Source organism: Microtus ochrogaster, chromosome 2 (genome assembly GCF_000317375.1).
Source record: "Microtus ochrogaster isolate Prairie Vole_2 chromosome 2, MicOch1.0, whole genome shotgun sequence".
Taxonomy (NCBI): Eukaryota; Metazoa; Chordata; class Mammalia; order Rodentia; family Cricetidae; genus Microtus; species Microtus ochrogaster.
Genome location: NC_022010.1, coordinates 87,591,408 through 87,600,161, shown reverse-complemented (window position 1 = coordinate 87,600,161; position 8,754 = coordinate 87,591,408).

Here is an 8,754-nt window from a genome sequence, read left to right as displayed (position 1 = left end):
ATGCTCCCCTCTCCTGGGCAGACGTGAGAGCTCTGCTCTCTGAGGCGATCGATGAAGCTCTGACCCAGGATGGACATAGGCTAGAATCTTCCCGGTAAGCGCACCTCGGTGCTACATGCATGATTGGAAATGGGCTAGTCCAGGTGCGAGAATTAGCCTAGAAGAGGCTAGATAGAAATGGGCCAAGCAGTGTTTAAATGAATACAATTTGTGTGTTGTTATTTCAGGGCATAAGCTAGCAAGGCGGCCGGGATGCTGGGGACGCAGCCCCGCAGCTCCCTATTACAACAAAATGCTTAACTTGAAGAGCACTTTTTGAGTCTCTTCTTAGAAAAACATTGGGATAAGGCTATTTGCTGGTTCCTCATACTTGTCACTGAAAATATACACAGATAAACTTAGAAAAATGGCAGGATATTCACATCAATGAAATTAAGCTAGTCTTGGAAAGATTAATATCGCACATTATCTTAGTTAGATTTCTATTGTTGTGATAAGGTGTAGTGAACAAGCCAACTTAGGGAAGAAAGTGTTTATGTGGATCTTACAGTTTCAGAGGGTTAGTAGAGTGTATCACCATCATGGCAGGGAGTATGACAGCAGGCAGCCAGAGTGATAGAGCAGGAACTGAGCTCTCATATTTTGAGATACAACCACTATACAGAGAGGGTTGGGGAGGGGAAGGGAGAAGAGAGAGGGAGAGACAGGAAATGACCTGAATCTGAAGAAGCCCCAAAGCCCACTCCCAGTGACACATTTATTCCAACAAGGCCACACTTCCTAAAGATTCTCAAATAATTCCAACTGGTGACTAAGTATTCCAGTATATGAGCCTACAGCCCTCTCCTTAAAACCACCACACATGTTTTCTCTCATTTATGGCTCCTAGGTTTTATATAGGTACATAAAATGATGCATAAATATATTACATAAAAATAGGAGCAAAATGGGATAATAGGTAGATTAGTGTGAGCTTACTCACATTAATAATAATAGTGAGTAATAGAGTGAATAATTGTGAGCTATTATTTATAAACAGTTTATATTGATATAGATTCTTGTATATTGATACAAATTCAAATTATACTTGTTATATTGAATACTCTCCTATTGCTGTTTATAATATTTATACACCAATGCAAAGGTGTTTTGTCATATTGTATGCATGCATACCTCTACTTAAGACATTGTGTATACGGATACAATTTTGGGATATAATTATCATATTACACTATACATTACCACTTTGACCAATATACTTATACATTATTTACATTTTAAGGTAATTGTCCTTATTTGCTGCACAATTGTTTAAAAATTGTTTAATATATTCTAATATGAAGTCTTAGTCTTTAAGTTATACAGGTATTAAGTAGTAAAAGTCAATAGTCATCCATGTTTGTCATACTTATAGTTAGACTAATCAAGTTCTGTAGATATATAAAAATTGTATTATGCATAGATAGGTAATCTTCAACCACTTCAAAGAACTGTAGAATATGGCATTTGAATAACTTAGGGTTCTGTTGATGTGAAACACGATTGCTCCTGGCAGCACTACTCAATTCCCAAGAGAATGTTGGGCACCAAAGACACTCCACTTGGAGCTTATTTTCTTTTGGCAAAACTGGCCTTTGGGCAAAGAACTGTCCGTGCCTCAACCACTGACAAAATACACGGACTGGACAAGCAGGTTAAAAGAAAATAGACTGTCAAACTTTGACAAAATAGGGTAAGACTGTTTTGACAAATTTCCTGCCTCTGAAAATGGTCTGTCAGTTACTTTACGCCTTAGCCAAAGTTGGTTGCTCTAATGTTGCAAATGAGACTTGGTGTGATTGCCCAGGTGGCCAGTTTTCTCTGTCATTTACTGCACATTTTGTAAGCTGTTTGATTGCACTTCCTGCCTACTCAAGTAATATTATCTCCCTTCTCAGGTCTTCAATGGGGTTAATGACTAGATAATTGTGATTACTTTCCTCTTATGACTTACCCAACCCATTTCTAATACGATACTTAGACTCCTTAGGATATAATATTTATCGAAACATTTAGCATATGTTTCTTGCTTAATATTGTTTATGCTGGTTGTAATTCTAATTTTTATACTTGATATCTATTCTTATTGTATGTAGTTTTATATTGGATCTGGAATTCTCTTATTTAGACAAAAGGGGGAGGTGATAGGGAACCTCCTTCAGCCAATGAACTTTGAAAGACTGAACCAGGTTGGGAGTGGCTTAGGTTCCAAGGTACATACTGGCATGCCCTCTTTCTCTCTCTCCTGGGTATTGGTTCCTGTTCCCCATTTGTGCAGATAACTATGATCTGTGATTCCCCCTTAAATAAAGAACTCCTTATTATACTTAATTCTGAGCTAGTGTGGAATTAATTTATTTGCATTCTCCAGTATAGGGGAACAAAGGAGGCCAATGGAAGGGGAAGGAGAAATAAACAAATGCTTAGTAAGTACATAAAATACCTGACAATGTCTTTATATAACCCAGGACCATGTAAATGAGCACTACACTAGTGAAGTAAAAACTATCATTTAAGAAAACATATCAGCAAAGGAAACATGCTACAAGGGTCATAAACAATGTGTATAAACACTATTGGATGTTCAAGAAGAGGTAGATTTCTTCTAGTAGAAAGTTAAATCTGGATAAACTCTGAGCCTTGGGGAATGAAAATATTTTAATGGGCAGAAAAGCCTATGAAAAGGAACAAATAGAACTTGTTCAACTCATAGCATGTATCTGAAATCTGAGTGTGTTTAAGCTCAATACCATTATAAAGAATTATAGGTACCCTAAGCCAATTCACTTCATGTCTCTGAACCTTGATTTTTCATGTAGACAGAGACTGCTTGTTTGTTCCAGCTGCCCAGACCCAAAATAAACACACAGAAACTATATTAATTACAACAATATTTGGCCAATGACGCTAGCATATTTTTAGCTTGCCCTTACATATTAAATTAACCAATTTTTATTATTTTGTATTTTACAATAAGGCTCGTGGTTTACTTGTAATGTTCCAGCATCTGTTTCCTTCAGCTACTACATGGCATCTCTCTGACTCTGCCTTCTTTTTCCCAGGATTCAGTTTAGTTTTCATGCCTCGTTCTATTCTGCCCTGCCGTAGACCCAAAGAATCATTAACCAATAAAAGCAACACATATACAGAAGGCCTTCCCACACCATCTTCAACTGTCAGAGAGGAGAACTTCTACTGTCCCTTTCCCTTTCCATGTGACTGTTGTAGTAGATTAAAAATATATCTCAAAGTGCTTTTGTGCATGAAAATTTCAGCAGCTAGAATGAGGTACAACATACATCTTTAAACACATCCCACATAGTTAGTGTGTTCAATTTTCGTGAGTTTGGATCAGGGAAACTATCATCAGAATCCCCACAAAGTCTTCTGATACACCTTTGTATTTCTAATCTTCTGGTAAGAATGCTGATAGTGGTATCTACACTTAAACATAATCTTCAAGCACATAACAAATGTCAGTGCCTATAGGCACTGTACAAACACAGATATGTACAGCATATCCACCAAAGTTTAGAACCACTGAAGAATATAACCTTATTTTCCCTCTCTTACCAGCTCCTTTTGACCAGTATTCTACTGTCCTCCTATGCTCGTTAGATACTTCATATAAGGCACAGCGTGTAGTATCTACACCTGACTGATAAGAGACATGAAATTACTTACTTAAAAGTTCAAGCTTATCTATAGTCTGCCAAGCCAAAACCAGGACCTAACTGTGTCAGTCAATGTTAAATGAGGCTAAAAATGAAGGTATTGTTTCCACGAAGAATCGGCAGCTCCAGACCCCAAATTTTCTCATTAGAGACGCAAATAAAAAAACTCAAAAAAAGAAAATTGGAAAGAACAAAAAAAAAGTTGAGCCTGATATACCTACCTAGCAGCTTGCTTGCAATGCAGGTTCCACCATAGCCTCAGAAATTCTGATGTGTTTTGACATATTTATCTGTGGGACTCTGCCATTGCATTACCATCTTCACATTATTTTACATCTAAATTGATTTCAATTACATAGACATTTCAAAACATTAATATTCATTTGAGATATTTCTGATATCTTCTCAGTGTGCTAAACTTTTCCAGGCTCTGGTTCATAATTAACCCACTCCACATGTAACTGCAGAGAACAACCCTATGAAATTCTGATTAGTATAAGAGCCTTTTTGCATATGCTCAAAGTTCCTGAATTATAAACATTCAATTGGCAAAAGAATTCACTCATGCAACTGTCCTACCAAGGTTGAACTTTAGAAGCCTTTCCCCCAGTCTTTAAGATTAAATAATTTAAGTAAGAAAGAGGCCCAAGCAACAGGTACACTCTAGACTACTTTGAGAAAACAAAGAAGGAATTCCATTGCTCTTTCATGGAAATAAAAAACAGGACTAAGGAGCCTGGGATGGAAAGGAAAACACTACATAGTTTTAAAGGCTAGAAAGCTTTTCCCTCTGGTCAAGGGTAGAAACCTAATATTCCAGCTGGGCAGGTCAACCAGTAGGGTAAGGGACCACTGCTCAGAACGGCAGAATCGCCATCTGCCATGCTAAAGAGGTAAGAGGAGTAATTTTTCTTTAATGAGAGAACGCACCATCTTTCCTGGAATGACCACTCCTTGTGCTGTTGCTACAGAGCTGCATGAGATTCTATTGAGTCGGCCTCTCTTCTGAATCCTTGCTCAGAAAGGTAGAATGTTTCCTTTTTCTTCAGATGGTACCAGAACCTAAGTGTGCTTTCTCTAGTAGTTAGGGCTGTTCCACTCTTTGAATGCTTTTCCCCTGCCTTGAGGCCAGTTGCTGGCCATGTAAGTGATGGCCTCTTGTGGTCTTTTCTCTTACTTGTTTTTCATCTTACTCTTCTGGGAAGCTGCCAAGAATTACAGATTGCCCACCCTTTTAAGCTCTAATAAAATTGCCATCAGTTTATTTTTGAGTGTGTTCTTAAATTGTTTTATTAATGACTGAGAGCCCCAAGAGAAAACCCCACTTTCCTGGTAACTTGTAGTTACTAGGGAGGGAGTCATCAAAATTTCCAGTAACAACAACTTAATCCCTTATGTGAATTTCCTAAAAGACATTTATGAAAGCAATAGATTACTTATGCAAATTTATAAACAAACAAGAACAAACTAATTTGATTGATGCAGAGTCAGCAAGTACAATTCCAGAAGCCTCAGAGAGAGGAAACAATGGACCCTTAGCAGGAATGACCCAGTCCACAGTCATGGAATTGTGAAATCAAAAATCAGCTCTGGTTATTTTAGTATTTCATTTAGATTTTGAAATTTACCTGAATTTTCAAAATAAAAGGTTTGGGGCTACCTTTCTTTAGAGGATTAGTATAGGGTATGAGTCTGTGCTCTTTTGGTCTTCTCTGTGATCAGAGATGATTCTCCCTTCTCAATGGATGCTTCTATGAGGCTCAGCTGCATCCTGCATTGAGGTATAACCAAGAGGTTGAGGTAAAGCATTGAAGTAAGTGTCTCACTTGTAGTATGAGCTTATCTGAGACCTAGGATGGTTCCTTGAAGTTGTAATAGAAGAGAAGGTACCTGATATAGGATTTTTTTTCTGTATGCTGTGATTACCATTAATGAATAAAGAAACTGCTTTGGACCTATAGCAGGGCAGAACTTAGCTAGGCAGGGAAAACTAAACTGAATGCTGGGAGAAAGATGGGCAGAGTCAGAGAGAAGCTATGTAGCCCCTCTGGACACAGATGCCAGAACTTTACGCTGTTTCATGTTGATACACAGATTACTAGAAATGGGTTTACTTAAGATATAAAAGTTAGCCTATAAGAAGCTAGAGCTAATGGGCCAAGCAGTGATTTAAATAATATAGTTTCTGTGTGATTATTTTGGGTCTGAGCTGCTGGGTATCCAGGAAACAAACAGCCTCATTACTGCAGCTACCCTTGGAGAGACAAGTGGTCCAGGAGGACTGGAACACAAGCTAGGAGATGCAGAAGAACCATCAGTTCCACGTGGTAGCTGCAAGCTTGATCTTCCCTTAGCTTGCAGGAAGTTATATCTGCTAGAAAATAGGTAAATTTCAAAATCTAAATGAAATTCTAAAATAAGCAGAGCTAGTTTTTCTTATTGCCTTCTACCTCTTTATAAACTGATTTATTTAATGTGCATTTAAAAAATGCAGTGAAGACATGGGAATTCCTGTGTTCAATGGAATTTAGACAAGATTGCTTCAAATCTTCACAATTCCATGACTGTGGACTGGGTCATTCCTACTAAGGGTCTATTGTTTCCTCTCTCTGAGGCTTCCAGAATTGTACTTGCTGACTCTGCATCAATCAAATTAGATTCATTGAATAGATGTGAATATGGTGGACTAGAAATTTGGCCAAGTTCACACAGCTAAGTTTGATTGTTTCCTATTCATTTCTTTTCATTAATTTTCTTTCTAAGAGGCATACTTTATATTAGCAAGGCAGTTTGCATATTAAGTAACCCTATAGTAAAAACAAATTCCAAAATCTATCCATCAAAATAATTTTTTAAAATTACTTTTTCTAATTGAGCCAATGTAACAAATTTCTTCTGTGGCTAATCATATCAATTACTACCGCCAATTGATCAATGGAATTAAAAAGAGAGACCACGTTTCCCAATCCCTGCCTCAAAGGAAAAACACATGTTGGATGATTCTCAGGAGTATAAAACTGTTGTCAGTATGACAGTAGCTAGAGATTTGAATTCATGCACCCACCATTTTCAAGTATTGTCAGCTGTAGGTAGCATCTAGGTTACCGAGACGGGGGTGGGGTAGGGGTGTGTTCTTGTCTCCTTTCAGCTAGAGCTCCCTATCTGGTGCAGATCCATTCAGGCCCTCCTCATGCTGGCTAGGTTTATGTGTCTGGCTCCTGTTGGGTTTAAAGGGCCTTGCTTCAGGAGGGAGGAGCTTGGTTCTGCTTCAACTTGGTATGCCAGACTTTGCTGACTCCCCAAAGGAGGCCTTATCCCCTCTGAGGGGTGGATAGGAGGTGGGATGGGGGGAGGTGGGGAGGCAGGAGAAGGGGAATGAGGAGAACTGGTGTTGTCATGTAAAATGAACAGGTTTTCTTTTTTGTTGTTTTTGTTTGTTTTAATATCCCAATCAAAATTTTTCCTCCCTCACTTCCCTCGCCTGCCCACCTATCCATCCTTCCGCCTCTGTTTCTCTTTAGAGATGGGTGGACCTCCCCTGGATATTAGCCAGCCATTGTATCTCAACTTTCAGTGATATTATACTCCTTCTCTTCTATAAAGGCTGGATGAGACAATCCAGTAGGAGGAAGGGGTCTCAAAAGCAGGCAACAGAGTTAGAGATAGCCCCTACTCCCTCTGTTTGGAATCTCACAAGGAGACCAAGTTACACAATTGCAACATATATGCAGAGGGTCTAGTCAGTTCCATGTGGGCTCCCTTGTTGGCAGTTCAGTCTCTGTGAGCCCCTATGAGCCCAGGTTAGTCAGATCTATGGGTTTTCTTGTGGTGTAGACCCCACTGACTCCTGCAGCCCTTCCTCCTCTGCTTTCTTACATGGCAAGCTTTTTCCTCCCCTGTCCAGAATTTGGTAAGATGCCACATTGTTTATGTTTTGGTTTCTCAGCAGTTTCCATTTAACCATTAGGGACCAGTCTAACCAGCTTTGCCTGTGTTAGACTGCTCTGAACAAGAACCCTGCAATTACCTGACCTTGCGAGATACCAGCTCACTGTAAACTGAATTTATTAATTAATCCACATTTCAGAGAAAACTGATGTGACAAGGTTATCCACATTATTACACAATTTTTACCTTCAAAAGTTTTTAGCCTTAACTTGCTATAAGACAGAAATATACAAAACTGAAAATAATCACAGGGTCCCTAAGAAATTTGTTAGCATATTTAATGTGAAAGATAATTTTCTACAAAAAATGCAGAAATCCAATCAAGGTTCTTTGCAGGAAAGGAGGCCAGAAAAATGTTTTCTCATTTTTCATAGGGTGACAGTACGGTCAATAGTAAATTTAAATTAGATAGGCTGGGATCACGGACATACAGCTCTGGCAGCAGGACCATTTAAATGGTGCCCATTAATATAAATTTAATGTTTGAGAAAGTACAAAATGCTTTCTTCCACTCCTTTACTTTCAGAAATTGACTTTAATCATATTCCCTGATCCCTTTGGAGAATAAAAGTGGTCCTCAGCAATTTACATTTGGCTTCTGAATTATTTCTGCATTTTATGTGAAGCAGGATGCCGATTTTAGGAGAAGTTAAGTTGCAACTCCCAGACAGAAGCTTCCATTTCAAAATCACGCTGTCAGTACAGGCACTGAGGCCCATAAGCCCTGAGAAAAATTAACGGGGTCTACGCTTTGAACTTGACAAACGTGTCCATGAAAGCCCCAATTGTGGATAACCTTGTCTCGTGAATCAGTGCATACATACCCAAGACCTGAATTTGTTCACTTTGCTGTTTCAGAGGGATTACTAATACAAGAACTGCAATGTTTAACATAGTGTCTGACATGCTTGAGGAATAGCCGTCAGAGAAAGAGCCTTTGGCCCTCAGGGTTTGCTACTAGCTCTGAAAATGCTGTAGGCAACCATGGTGCCCTCAGCACAGAGGTGAGTTACTATCAGGACAGTGCCTTGAAGCCTTGTGAAATCTCTCTTTAGCTGAAGGCCACATATTTGACCAGTGTGCCTAGCAGAGC